A 15,883-nucleotide genomic window follows, 5' to 3' on the forward strand; every position below is an offset into this window, starting at 1 on the left:
AACAAGCCACCTCAACCTAGATTCCTTTAATTTTTTACCCAGAGGCCCCACCTTAACCGTACCTCTAATATAGTCATTTCTTAACCTGTCCTTCCTCTTCACACCACACATGCATCTTAGCATCCTCATCTCCGCCACTTCCATCTTCTTCTCCTGGGCCCCCATATCTCAGCACGGTACATCAATGCGGGTCTAACCAGAGTTTTATACACTCTTCTCTTCATTCTACAATTAACTTTCTTATCACACAGCATCCCACTCATCTTTCTCCAGTTCAGCCATCCAAATTGCACTCTGTGCTGTATTTCTGCACTTAATCCTCCATGCCTCTCAACGTTCGATCTCAGATACTTAAATTTTCGAAACAGATGGTAGCTTTTCCTCCTGCAGTTTTATAGAACTCTTAACTTCTCCATTCAATACCATATATTCTGTCTTTGTTCTATTTATCCTCATGCCTCTATCTTCCAACGCTTTCCTCTATTCCTCCAATTTCTTCTCTGCCTTTCCTTGGGATGATTCGCACAGTACAATATCATCCGCTAATAGCATACTCCATGGTGCGAATAGCATACTCTTCACTTCTCTCACCAACACATCCATTACTAGATCAAACAGATATGGGCTGAGAGCTGATCCCTTGTGCAGTCCAACTTCTACAGAGAACCCTTCAGTCATACCTACACTGCTCTTAACCTGACTCACTGCTCCCTCGTACATATCCTTCACAAGCCTTACGTACTTTTCCGATGTACCCTTCTCCCTCATACATCTCCATACCTCTTGTCTGGGCACTCTATCATATGCTTTTTTCAGGTCTTGCACCATGTGCAAGTAGAGTTGCACTGTTCAGCTGAACAGTGCAACTGTTCAAAACAGCTTGTTCACTCTGTACAAATCTCAAATCCGCCCTACCATGGAATATTGTTCCCACATCTGGGGTGGTGCCCCCAAAACCTCTCTCATGCTTCTTGATTCCATTCAGAAGAAGGCAGTTAGGTTAATTAATGAATCATCTCTAACAGTCTCTCCAGTCTGCTGCATGCCTCTTCTACAGATATTTCCATGGGCACTGTTCTTCTGAATTGGCTTCTATAATTCCTGCTCTCTCTTTCAAAACTGTCCGAACATGTGCAGTCACCAGCCAACATCCATTTATTGTTCAACTTCAAACTCACAGAACCAACTTTTCATCTTGCTCGTTTATTCATTCAACTGCCATTTTCTGGAACAACCTTCCTTAGTCTTCTCCTTAGGTGAACGTTACTTATTCGAAGTAGTGCAATATCATGGCAACTCGTTGTGAAGGTATTCACAACATGAGATATAACTTGAAACGAAGTCGTTTTACTAATATTCTGATTTATTCGGATATAGCTATGTATTTCTGATGCGCTTGCACTATATTTATGCATAGTCCTTCCTTCGTGCGCCTCCGTAGCCAGGTGGGAAGGAGCAGCATAGGTAGCACACTCTTCTTGATTAGACCGGGGTTCGAGCCCGTCACCACCAAATACATAAATGATATTGATATTCATAAATGTTCATTCATATTGATAAATGGTATTCATAAATGATATTCATGAGGGTATATCACGCTTAATGTCGAAGTTTGCAGACGATACAAAGGTAGGCAGGGTTGTCAAGGACACTACTGACACTATGCTGCTGCAAAAGGATCTGGAAAGGTTGAGCAGATGGGCTGAGAGGTGGCAAATGAAGTTTAACATTGACAAATGTAAAGTACTACACATGGGAAACAGCAACCCCAGAGCAACGTATCAACTCTGTGGTACTACACTGACTGGTAGAGAATGAAAGGGACTGGGGGTGGTTGTGCAGGCAGATATGAAGTTCTCTGAGCAGTGCAGACGGGCTGCAAGAGTAGCTCATGGTGTATTGTCAATGGTATATAGGAATTTTTCTAGCAGGGATAAGGAGGTGATTATTCCCTTGTATAAGGCAATGGTCAGGCCACACCTAGAGTACTGTATAGAGGTCTGGAGGCCTCATTTCAAGAAGGATGTAGAGCTGCTGGAACGAGTACAGAGAAGGGCAACAAGATTAGTGAATGGAACAAAGGGGTGCTCTTACGAAGAAAGGCTTAAGTTTTGCAAATTACAGTGTCTGGAGACTAGGCACCAGCGAGGTGATCTGATAGAGGTGTATAAAGCCTTGAATGGTTTGAGCGTGCTCAATGCTGATGGGATTTTTCCTCTCGCTCAGAATAATCACCTGAGAGGGCATAAATTCAAATTGAGGAAAGACAGATGTAGGATAGACGTGCGGAAATTTGCCTTTAGCCAGCGGGTGGTTGGTTGGTGGAACAGACTTCCATCCCTTGTCGTGGAAGTTGATAGCCTAAATAAGTTTAAGGCTCAGCTGGACAGGTATTTTGAACGAACAGAGGGGTGAAGTGGAAGTGGTTTTTTTTTTTTTTTTGGCTGATGCTGCATAAGTTTGCTTTCTTGCATCAAATGCCTCTACTAATGCTAATGCTAATGCTAATACGGAGGATGCGGAAAGGTCAGGGAATGACCATCCCATATCCCGGAGCAATATGGTCTTAGTTGTTAATGCTCCTAAAAACCAAAATAACAAAACCTTCCTTCGTACGTATTTCCTGAAAATTACAGTCTACAGAAGTTCAAGTCCAATATCAACAAATATCTTCTTTAACTTCTGAACCTCCAACCCAAGCACGGTACTAAGTACTATAGGTTCTAATACCTCTCGTGTTTGGGGTTGTCATAAAAAAAAAAAAAAAACTCGTTTGCCGCTACCGCACTTTCTCCCTGCATTCTCGCTAAACAGACGAAGCGTGTTATCCGTAGCGGCAGTATAAGCCGAGAACGATATGTTGATTGACACCATATGCGTGACAACCAATGTACTAATTTGGTGCATGAATACAACAGAACATAGCCTTAAATGATTGATTGATGTTAATATATATTTATATATAAAGACTCTTTTTTTCTTTTCCAATTATTTCCTAACGTAACCTTTAAAGTTAGGTAAGGAAACCTTTTCATATGATTTTATAACGTAACATTTAAAGTCAGGTTATGAAATATAACGAAAAATAAAGATGCCATTTCCTTTTTTTCATAACTTCGTCTGTCACCTTAAAAATGTACAAAGAAATCAGTAATATGGTATTTTAGTAAAATCCAGTTTATGGGTGCACTTTCGTACTTTTATGGATGCACTTCTTTACCTCGGTGAGAAAGAGCGTAGGAAGAAGACGGTGATTGACAGATGAATCCAATGCATCCAATCAAACAATCGGAAATGCAAATTACGCATTCATAGTAATCAGCCAATCACAGAACTCGACCAATAACTCCAATTTTTCGGCCACGCCCGCAATGCGGTGACAAGTAAACTGAATATCGGCCCTTATTATTTCCTAACCTGCCATTTAATAATGATAAAAAACTAATCATTGCATCGTCTGTCACGCCTACGTGTCAATCAGTATATCGTTCCCGACTTCTACTACCAATAATATGCACCGTTTGTTTACTGAGAATTCAGGGAGAAACTGGTAGGGGCAAACTAGTTTGTCCAGTAAGTTCCCAAAGTTTGCCTGGTTCTCATGTTGGCTTTCTTTACCTTAGCCATAAATTGTTTATACAAAATCTACCAAGTCCAGATAGTACTTTCTTCACTGTTAATGGAGAATCAAATATTGACTTGACAATCTGTAACTTAAGTGTAGCTGGTATTGTAGATGATTGGCAATTAAGTGCAGATTGGGTCTGCTCTGATTGCCGGCTCATTGTATTTTCTTTCAGGGACATGATGAAACCAGCAGCATCTCAGGAACAGTTACGGCAGTTTGCTATCAAATATGCAAAGTGCGATAGGTTTTACGAATATATTCATCTCTGACTTGGGAATCTGGGCATTGGGGTATTCAGTCAGAGTCGGGAGAGAATGCAGAGACTTAATTCGGCGTTCTCTCTTAGAGGCTTCCTACACATCGATGAAGCAAAAGAACTGTAATAGGATTCCAGTTAAATGGTGATCTGGTGATTTAAACCATCTTCGGAAGCACATTCATAAGTTGCGGAAAGGTACCAAAGGAGTTGGCATAACAATGGGGAGGAGAAAGTTAATGCACAGCAATAACCCCGCTTAGCACTGCTTCAAACAGCACGGGTTTTACTATAACACGGTTTTCAGTTATGTTTAAGTCAAAAATTTACTGTACACATTAAAACTCATTCAGTAGCCTAGACTATACATATATGCTGCGTTGTTGTAGCCTAGGTACGTATACATATATGTTGTGGTGCCAACTCTATTGTCTCACGTGCCCATGTGCCAATAGCTCCCTTCAGGCAGCCAGCGGCAACTTGCAATAGTGTTCAGTATTCTTAATTCTGTCTTGACTAGACAACATGATAACTTAAGTTATTTTTAAAAAATTTATTTTAAAAATGTATTTTAAAAAAAATTTAGTAAATTTCACAATTTATTTTTTACCCCTTTAAATACGATTGAAAATATATTTGCATCTTGGCTAGAAATCACTGCCAACAACATGTTTGGCAGTATGTTTGAACCCATTTCACTGGTTTTGAATCACAAATTCAGACAATTGCTGAAGACATTGTGAAGATCAGAAAAGACTTGAGCTTCGAAAATTTGAACATTGCCAGTACATGTGACTGCATTGACTCACATGCAAATGACTCATATGATGCGACTCTCCTTGAAATTGACGAGCAAACTGCATACTATTATATCATTAGCCATATGGTACAAGGAAGTCTGAGGCTGATGCTGCACCAGCCAAAAAAAATTCCCAAATTACCCCGAGAGAGAGAGAGAGAGAGAGAGAGAAGTAGAAAGGAATCACCAAGAAAGAGAAGAATGATGAAATCCAGCTCAGGACCCTGGGTTTGCCAAACCCATACTCACCAGATGTGAGCCCTTGGGGTTGAAGAAGAGGAAAGCAATTCTGACGTGGATAACACTGAAGTGGCACCAACCAAAAATTTTTCAACAGAAGAATTGGAGAAAGTTTATCTGAGGGGGGGGTTGACTTGGCCTGCGAGGCGATTATAAATGGAGATCATGGTGTTGAAAGTAGCATTGAGTTACAGCAAATTTTACAAGATGGGTTTCGATGCTACAAAGACTTGTACGCTGAGAAAAAAAAGACTACTTCACCAGACTTTATTATTGAACCTAAATAAACAATAAAGCTTTTTTCTCATCCCATGATGTTACCTTTTTATTAATAAAATTTTTGCAATATATTTTTATTTCAAATCCTTTTAATTGGCTATCAAGTGCAAATTGTTTATAGATTTATTATAATTTGTTTATAGACTGCTCCTCTGGTATGCATTCAATTAAAACCCATTATAATTATACCTTAATCAGCATGGTTTCACATAACACAGAACAGTTTCGGTACCAATTATTAGTGCTATGTGTGGGGTACAGCTGTACTTAAAGTAGAGTATCAGAGGATACGGAGTGCATATTTGCGTATGATATCTAAATCAAAATTAACGACTTGGAGAATGTTGGTTAGATCAGTGGGTAATGAGAACCAGTGGGGAATTGTATATAAGCTATGTACTGGCAAGACTAAAATATACAATGGAGATACAATGTACTCTATTGGAGGTGTTGATGAGGAAAGTATGAGTTGGAGGGAAAGTATGTCTGTGATCATCTGATTGGGGATACTGCCTCTGAGCATCATGATGAGGAACATATGTTGATGAAAAGGCTGAATCATGCTTACACTGGGGTACATGACTCTGTGATGCAGTATAGCACATAAGGAACAATAAATGGCTGAGGAAGGACTTCATTAAACGGGCTCATTAGCTAATACTGGGGATCCTTCTTGAAGTCTTTAATAGCTGCCTGCATGACAGGGTCTTTCCATCACCATGGAAGGATTCTTATTACAGCTGATACTGAAGGGACCATCTAGGCCAAAAAATGATCCACGATCTTTTTGACCTATTGCCCTCCTCCCTGGATTAGGAAAGGTGTTTGAAAGAATGCTGGTGAGACAGATTACTGATTATACTGAGAAAAACTTGCACTGGTCTGGTAGACAATATGGGTTTACTCAAGGTCATGGAGCAGAAGATGCACTTCAGGCAGTGTGGAACTGTATATTAGGCTCGAACAGTAAGTACGAGGGCAATTAAAAAAATAAGTTATACTTGACCATTGTAGCCCAAGAGACATTTATTGAGGTATGTAACATTATGCAGTAGAAAGCAGCACATACCTTGCACTACTTTTCCATATAGTCACCGAGTTGGTATAAACACTTCTCGGAACGTGAGTAAACATTCGATTCCCAGATGATAGAAATCCACTCCTTGGTCATTCAGCCACCGTCGAACTGCTGTTTGCACCTGCTCATCTTTTGAAAATTGTTGTCCCCCTAGATGTTCTTTCAGCTTGCCGAAGATGCATAAGGCGAAAGATTGGGACTGTACAGCGAATATTGCCATATCTCCCATCCAAAACTTTGGAGCAAGTGTCGTGTTGTGTGTGCATTGTGTGGTGTGGCATTGTCCTAAATTAGAACAACACCATTGCTTAATTTTTCCAGGTCTCTTGTTTTTCATCGCTGTTCGCAAAGACCATAATGTTTGTCAGTATGAGGCAGCATTAATTGTTGTGCCTTTTGCTATAAATTCCATGTAAACAACTTCTTCACAGTCGAAAAACACAGTGGCCATGACCTTTCCTGCTGATGGTGCAACTTTGAATTTCTTCCACACAGGCGATGTTATAAAATAGCATTGAAGAAAGGCTAGAGAAGACAAAAAACGTTGACCTTTGTGTTTGTCTGTCAATGAACGAGGAACCCATCGTCCACACAATTTGCGACAGTTAAGATGTTCACGGATGATTGAATGAACACTGCCTATTGAAATATCCAACTCCTTTCCCATTTCTGTGACTGTCAGTCTTTGATTATTGCAAATCATTTCATCAACCTGCCTCACGTTGTCTGCAGTGGTTGATGGCCTTCCTTTTCAATCAGCATCCATGAATTCTGTGTGACCGCTTTCAAACTGCTGGCACTACGTCACTATGGTGGATGCAACATTGCATTTTTCCCATACACTGCCATTGTTTCACAATGAATCTTGGAACAATTCAGACGTTTCGCCCACAAAAATTGTACTGTTCTGCGTACCTCGAACTTGGAGTAACGTTCTAGCTGACGTGCCATTATGAATGCTTGTTCCTACACAACTGTTACTGCTATGTCAAAAAAACTCACATACCAAGGGTGCATGATATCAACTCCATTTCGCGCAGGCACCATATTTGTTGCGCAATTATACCAAGAGATGGTGGCGGGTGTAACTTATTTTTTGAATGCCCCTTGTATGTTCTTGGAGTTTTTATTGACTTTGAGGGAGCTTTTGACAACATTCAATGGAACAGTGTTCGTATGATGTTGCGACTTTCAGGCTTTTCAACTAAGATCATTAGGGTGGTAAAGGACTACGTTACTCACCGTACAGTTACTGTTAAGTTGGTTTGTTCCCTTGTAAGAGAGGTGTCCAGGGGATGCCCACAAGGATTGGCATTTGGACCGCTAATATGGAACCTAGTTTTGGAGGACTGGTTGTGTATCTTCGTGCATACAGAGATGGTGGCATATGCTGATGATCTTGTGCTGCTCATTGAAGGATATTCATGGATGCAAATTGAAACTATGTCACAGTAGGTTTTGCTTGAACTTAATAACTGGTGTAGGCTACATAAACTTGTATCAGGGAACCAAAACAAGGACAATGGTCTTCAAGAGTCATTTTTCGAAGGCCCCCAGTTGTGAGAATGAATTGGTTGAGCCTAAAATCAGTAAAGCATTTAAAATATATAGGCATCATGCTTGATGGATCATTAACTTTCAACTTGCACTTTACATATCTATCTGGAAAGGTGAGGAAATTTATTGGAGTGATTACTCGAATCACAAGGATTGGCTGGGGAATAAAAGGTAAGGCTCTGATCTTGCTATATGAATGTGTATTTATCCCGATGGTAACATATGGTGCATCAATTTGGTTTGAGTGCGTATTTGCTTGGAAGCTCAGTTACATTCAAAGAGTAATGCTTCTTAGGATGTGAATGGCATGCAGGACTGTGTCAACTCCAGCTTTGCAGGACTGTGTCAACTCCAGCTTTGCATGTTGTGACTGGCAAATTGCTATGCATTTGGTGTATCGTGCGTTGGCTTACTCCATCCTCTGTGGCATTCTAAGTTCTTTTCTGAATACAGAGATGGACATCTTGGCAGATCCCAAGAAGGAAAGGGCAAAAATCTGGGATGCTCTGGTAAATGTCTGGCAGGAGTGTTGTTGGGGTATGTAGTTTGTGATAAAGGATGGATTACACAAAATTTTTTTCCAGATATAAGAAATACAGCCTAAATAAAGTTTTTAAATGGTTTGCACCAAACGTATACACCGTGTTCCTATTAACCGGTCATAATTCAATTAATGTACAGTTGCAAGATTTAGGAATCAGTGAAAGATCTAGTTGCCATTGTGGTGAAAGGGAATCATGGGAACATATTATGTACAACTGTGAGGAGTATAACGATATGAGAGTTGAATAGGTATCTCGAATGAGTTATCTCAGTCTTATGGCAAAAGGCTGCGAAATGATGAACAGGAAAACTTGGCTTTCCAGGCTTTTGCAACTGCTATATTTGTTAGGCAGAAGTCACTTCTGCATCTGGAAGCCTTGGATTGGTAATACAGTATGGTGTAGATTTATGTGCAATCATTCTGAATGGCTTTGCTGTGGTGGAGGCATGAGTTTATTATATCCAGTGCAACTCCAGTTCCTTGTGCAGTTCGTGATTCTACAGAGTTCAAGCTTCTTGTGCTGGCAGTTTTATCCTCAGTAGGGCCTAGGATGCCTTAACCTGGACTTGAAAACCTCAACCTGGAATTTGAATTGTTTCCTATGTGTGTGTGTGTGTGTGTGTGTATGTATGTATGCACATTCTTCTTTTCTAGTTATTATTGTTATTACTTACTTTTGTCTTTTTAAAGTCCTCCTAACTTTCAAATGGGCAAGCAGGGGGAATTAGTTTGAAATTCTCTAAATTATTTTTATTATTATATTTATTATTAGTTGTTATGATTAGCTGTATGGTGCAAGGAAGCCTGAGGCTTATGCTGCACCAGCCAAAAAAAAATTCCCCAGAGAGAGAGAGAGAGAGAGAGAGAGAGTCAACAGTAGAAGGGAATCACCAAGAAAGAGAAGAATGATGATAACCAGCTCAGGACCCTGGATATCATCATTCTTCTCTTTCTTGGTGATTCCCTTCTACTTTTGACTCTCTCTCTCTCTCTCTCTCTCTCTCTCTCTCTCTCTCTCTCTCAGGGTAACTTGGGAATTTTGACTAATGGTGTTGCAAAAGTTTTAGCAGGTGCCGCTTTATACAATAAATGTAAATGTAAAGTATGACAAGTAAAAGCAGAAAAGCAAAAAGTCTATACTGACAACAATAATTTTCATTTTTTGTATACCGATGTTAATTTTTTATAAATTGTTTATTTTTTATTATTTTTTGTATACTGATGCAGAGGCCCCTTGTACACGTGTACCTTGCCCTGCCTCTGAAACTAGCAGAGAGAGAGAGACAGAGAAACTTAGTCCAGTGAGGCAATTTGTTCATTGTGTGGGCAGCCTGAAGGGAAAAAGAGCTCCAGGACTCATGAACATCTGAACTCATGTTCAGATAGTTTGTGACAAGCACAAACTATCTGAACAGTTGGTTTCTGTGCACTCTGTCACTGACCTGATACTTTATGAGCTCACTACAGAGTGTTAGTTGTGTGTGATTCAGCTGGGCATTGGATCCAGCAAGTTGTGCCTTATTGAGGTGCTTGAAGAGCTGAAGGGGACAAGTGTTTCCTCCAAAGAACATTTTGTTTTATATAATTGTATTTATATTATATTATATCATCAAGCATTGATGGTAATAAAAGCTATCAGTGTGGAATGTAAAAGCTTCCCTCCTTCTTCCCAAACAAAATTTGTAGGTGTGCCACTGGTCTTCTTTAATGAGAGTATAAGCCCAAAAGTCATTTTGTCACTATCACAAAACAACAGCTGATTGTAGCCATCAATTCTCTACCTGTCTTGTCAACCACCGGTGATGATGGAGTTTCCCAATCCATGCTCAAATGCCTAAGTCTGTATATTATTCAGCCACTTTTAATTATCTTCAACCAGTTACTCTCGAACCAGATTTTCCCACAGCGGTGGAAAGCCTTTCTCATCAAACCTTTAGCTAAGGTTCAGTCGGCATCGCAACCTAAACACTACTGACCCATCTCAAACACCTCCAGCCTGCTGAAGCTCTTGGAGAAGGTCTTACTCCCCATCCTCACTAAACAGATCTTGCTCAGTAATCCAGCCCAAATTCACTACTCCCTTCCAAACAGATCACCGATCTGCTAGCGACCATGAATACTATCTTGTCAGCATTTGAGAAAAGGCAAGAACTAGCTGTTACTTACTTAGATGTTGAGGCAGCATTTGATGCTGTCCAAGTAAACCAACTTCTCACTCTCCTGGAATGCCACTTCCAGATCACAGGGAACATACTATGCTTTCTCTCCTTTCTTCTGCTTGACAGAGTTATAAAGCTTCATACAAGAGATTGCACCCTTACAAAATCCATCACTGCAGGAGTCCCACAAGAAGGGGTCCTTTCAGGCCTTCTGTTTTCATCTATTATCTCCCCACTGGTTGCACATTCTCGGTGTCTACTGAGCTATGCAGATGATATCAAGATACTCACTCCCATCATCCCCAGTCAAGACCTAGATCTGGCAAAAGGGGAAATTAACAACACTCTCACTGCAGTCACATCTTACCTCTGCCAGTTCGGGCTCAAGATCAATCCTGCTAAGTCCGAATTCATGGTGTATTCATTGAAGCAAACTTCATCTCTCCAGCCTTCAGTTGGCAACATCGTCATCCCAATTGTGTCCAGCCATCATGATCTAGGCGTTGTATATGACTCCAAACTTCGATTTAATGCCCACATAGACATGCTCCTTACACGTGCTTCAAGACTCCGGTGGATAGCAAAACAACATCTTCTACATATCACCGATAAAAAGACAACCGTGAAGTACATAAGAACAGTTATCTTTCCATCTTTACTCTATGCTGCTGAAATTTGGGCATCAGCGGCACCATCAATAAAGAAACCACTCTTTGCTGCAGAATTCTCGCTCCTAAGGTCAACAGAAAACACAACCTTCCAGCTCTGATTCGCACCCCGCAGCTTGCCAACTCTCTCGGGATTCCATGGCTTCCCACTTTAATTAACGACCAATGCCTCCTAGCAACAGTCAAGATGATAACAGGCATAATTGCATCACCTTCATTCTGGGATACCTGTGGCTGGAGGATTCCCCCTGCTGCCCTTAGGGCCAATCCCGAGCTTTACTCGCATTCAGCACGATTCCATCTCTCGGACCAGTTCCTCCCTCAGCAGATGCTCAAGCAAACCTAGGCACTTGACACCGACCTGAACAAATTCGCCGCTTACCGGACATACTAGAAAAAATTGTGACTAGCAGGACTAATCAGCAGTGACTGATGTGTACCTTGCATCTGCTCCTGTCTGATTGAGCTGGTGCTCTTATCTCTATGTTAACCAGCTTGATCAGACCTAACTCTCATGAGGAGTTCTCTCCTTTGTATTAAAATATGTTTTCATTTGTATAATTACTTTTTTTTGTAAATAATTATTCGAGTATCCCGGAAGTATCGGGAGGCTATAAACCCCTGGCTTTATGGCCGTGAAGTGCAATAAAGACACTCTCTCTCTCTCTCTTTTTGTCAGAACTTTTTGTCAAGTTGTATAACTTGCTATTAACATTTCTTTAGAAGCAGTTTTGAATTTACTAGTAATATAGGATATTTCATGCCTTGCACAGATAATCGTGATTCCCATACATAGAATTTTCTTTTAATATTGAGCAACTGTCTGAAACAGTGTAACTGTTTCAGACAGTTGCTCATTGTTATCCAGTGATTATCCAGTTATTGGATAAAGGGAATTGGCCTCTAAGTTTGTGGTTCACTCAGTAATGGAACAATATAAACCACATTAAAATTCATTATTGTTGAACACCAAAATTCAAAAATGAAGTTACAAATTGCTGATATAATTTCAGACTGGTATCAGCAGAATGCAGTTAACCACAGGAGGTCAGTCACTATACCTGATATATTGCTTACCTTCCCTAGCAGTGATTGAAACTTTCAAGTTCAAAATACAAGTAGTTCATGGTGATTCACTGTAAACTCATTGTGAGCAGTTATAGTAGTAGTGACAACTGGTGCAGAAAGCAAGCTTATATAGCACCAGCCAAAAAAAACTGCGTATGTACCCTGTACTCATGAAAGATATTTTATATTTAAACATCTTTGATGACACCTGCTAAATTTCAAACAGCTAGTACTGAAATCATGAATGATGTAATGTTTTATGCTCACACCCACTACTTACTCTACCAAATAAATGTTAGTGATGTTAGCATTGTACTTCAGTCCGAAATATTTAGTATGAACGATGTAATGTTTTATGCACATGCCCATTGCTTACTCTACCGAATCAACGTTTGGAAGAGGTTAGGCCAATAGCCTAATTACCCATTTGATTGTAGCTATTTATTGAATACTGTGATTGCAACAATACGAGTATTTGTATTGTTACAATCAGTGGAGTCCACCAGGGTTTAGTAGCGGGCTCAGCTGATTGCGAAAAAAAGTTTATGATTCTCTTCTTGATGGAAATATACAACCGCTTTAGTAATACACTGGTACTGTAATGCCTACATTACATGTACTTTAATTGGTAAGGCTGCCATTGTGATAGGCGGAACTACTGTGCATGCTGCCCTCAAGATATCCATTTTAGCCAGCAGGTAGTTGATGGTTGCTGGAACAAACTTCCATCTGTCGTTGTGGAAGTTGATAACTTAAATAAATTCAAGGAGGAACTGGACAAACGTTTAGAGGAAATGGATGTGTGAAATTGGGTTTTTTTTGGCTGATGCTACATAAGCTCATACACTTGCTTTCTTGCATCACATGCCTTTACTACTACTACTACTATTTTTCTGGTTTACAAAAGGTTTCTGCCCCAGATGGCATCGGTTAGCCCAAAGCCACCTAAGTGGTATGCCCTGAATCATAAATGTTATTCTGCAACCAGCTGATTTATGCCAGCTCTGAGCGCAAAAGGATCATGGGAGGTGATCCAAGATCATCTCCCATGATCCTTTGTGCAATCTCCTCTCCCGACTCCATTCTTTTTGCCTTTCCCATGATGCTTTGTGCTGCTCAAATCATGTTATTTATTTTTTTATTTAATTTTGCTTTACTTTAAATGCTTTACTTTACTTTAAATTTTACAAGATATCCATTTCTCTGGTTACCAAAAGGTTTCTGCCATGGGTGGCCATGGATAGCCCAAACCCACCTAAGTGGTATGCCCCGAATCATAAACGTTTTTCCTCAACCAGCCGGTTTATGCCAGCTCTGAGCACATCTAAGACCACCTCCCATGATCCTTAGCACAATCTCCTCTCCCATTCTTTTTTGCCTTTTCCATGATGCTTTGCACTGGTCAAACTATGGGAAAGGCAAAAAGAATGGAAATGACGTCATTGACATCACTTCCAGAAAGTAACTGAGTTAGTGGCAGACCTTAAAGTAATTGATGCCATTTCCGTTTCATAAAGTCATGACAAATTGGTTTTACTACCATCTGAAATTTAGTAGGTGCTGCCAAAGATGTTTACACATCAAAAACAAAAAAAAAAAAAAGAAGAAAACACTTTTCCCATCCATACCACCCCCTCAAGAATTTGTCTAGTTCTTCCTTGAATTTATTTAAACCATACACTTTCACAATAACAGTTGGAAACCTGTTCCAACAATCAACCACCCCTCTGGCTGAAGGCAAACTTCCATACATCTATCCTGCAACCATCCTTCCCCAACTTCAATTTATGATCATGTGTGTAGTCTCAGCAAGAGGAGGACTACCATCCAGATTACTCGATCCATTCAAGGCCGTAAGCAGCTAAATGAGATCACCTGCAGGTGCCTAGTCTCCAAATGCTGCAAATTGCAGAACTGAAGCCTTCTAGGTAAGAGCACCCTTTTGTTCCCTTCACCAATCTGATTGCGCTTTCCATTCCTGTAGATCTACATCTTTCCTAAAGTGAGGCCTCCAGACCTATATACAGTATTCAGGATGTGACTTAATTATGGCCTTGTACAAAGGAATAAAAAGCTATTTATATCACTGACAAAACCTATAAGCTATTTCGGCAGCCTGTCTGCAGTGCTCAGAGAATTTCATATCTAACTGCACAATAACCCTTCCAGGCATTTTCATTTTCCACTACCCTGAGGGTAGTTTTTAAGTTACTCTGGGATACTGCTACCCATATGCAGTACCTTGCATTTGTCAATGTTAAATTTCAACTGCCATTTCTCAGCTCATTGACCCAATTTTTATAGATCTTGTTGCTGTAGCTCACTCAGATTACTGTCGTTAACTACCCAACTTATGTATCATCTGCAAATTTTGACATTAGCCTGATACACCTTCATCAATATCATTCATAAATATTGAAAACAACAATGGGCCCAGCACCTGGAGAACTCCACTGGTAACATTAGTCTACAAAGAGCAGTGCCTATTGATAACCACTCTCTGTCTTCTTCCACTTAACCATTCCTTTATCCATAAGTTTATACTGCAGTCTTTTACATGCAACAGTATTAAAAGCCTTCCTGAAATCCAAGTATATATGATATCAAAATTTTTTTTTTGCATCCAGTTCCTTGGTCACTGCCTCATAGTAACCTATCAGATTGGTTAGACAAGAATGCCCATTAACAAATCCGTGCTGCGACTACAGTATAATTGCATTCCTGTCCAGATGGTCCTGAATTATTTCTTTAACTAGAATTCCATTATTTTCCCTGGAACAGATGTTAAGCTGACAGGTCTGTAATTACTCGTGTCACCTTTTGATCCCCATTTAAGAATTGGGGATACATTCGCACATCTCCAGTCCATAGGAACCTTCCTTGAATTGAAGGATGCTCTAATAATTATGGCTATGAGTGTGCTCACCTCTTTGCTGCCTCCCTTAATATAACTGGATAGATCCCATCTACCCCATGCACCTTTTTTTTTATGTTCAATTTCAACACTTTCTCTTCCACTTTCCCTTCAATTATCACAAAGTAATTTAGCTCCACATTGGAGTTTGACAAACTTCTGACATTCCATCCTGTAAAGAATTCCTCATATATGAATATAGATACAAAATATCTATTCAATTTTTCAGCAACCTGAGCAGGATCATCAACAGTTAACCCATTGACATCAACTGGCCCAATGTGATTAAACTCCTTCCTTCTACTGTTAATATAAACATAGAAGCCTTTGCTTCTTTTCTTGGCCTTCTTTGCCAGAGACATCTCATAATCTGCCTTAGCTTGCCTAACCTCCTTTGTGACTTGATTACAGTCTAATTTATATCTGCTGTGGGCTTGTGTATCACCTGATAATTTGTGTCCCACTTTTCTTCTCTGCCACATGTCTCAATAGTTCATCTAACATCCATTTAGGTCTAAGCCTCGAACAGTATTTTTTTGTGGGTGTTACCACCAGAACTTGCTGGTGGTAACATCAGTCGATCCCAGTGCATAGAATTTAAAAACTGTCAGAGGAGACCACTGTAGTCTCCTTTATGAAAGCAAAAGCCATTCCCTTTACCCTTTACAGTAGTTATGTCTTTAATTAAATTCC

The 15,883-nt window shown here is 40.0% G+C and overlaps 1 protein-coding gene across 1 annotated transcript in view; it reads left to right on the forward strand.

Annotated features, from left to right (window-relative positions):
* The first annotated feature begins 3,444 nt into the window (after positions 1–3,444).
* The window catches only part of LOC150080954 (meiosis-specific protein MEI4-like), a 57,160-nt gene continuing 44,721 nt past the window's right edge, over positions 3,445–15,883 (forward strand). Inside the window, exon 1 of the mRNA XM_090380864.1 lies at positions 3,445–3,573. The gene's annotated coding sequence lies outside the window, so the exon portion shown is untranslated. The remainder of the gene's footprint in view (positions 3,574–15,883) is intronic.

The sequence above is a fragment of the Mastigoproctus giganteus genome, chromosome 9 (genome assembly GCF_048544385.1).
Source record: "Mastigoproctus giganteus isolate SK-2022 chromosome 9, ASM4854438v1, whole genome shotgun sequence".
In the NCBI taxonomy this organism is placed as follows: domain Eukaryota; kingdom Metazoa; phylum Arthropoda; class Arachnida; order Uropygi; family Thelyphonidae; genus Mastigoproctus; species Mastigoproctus giganteus.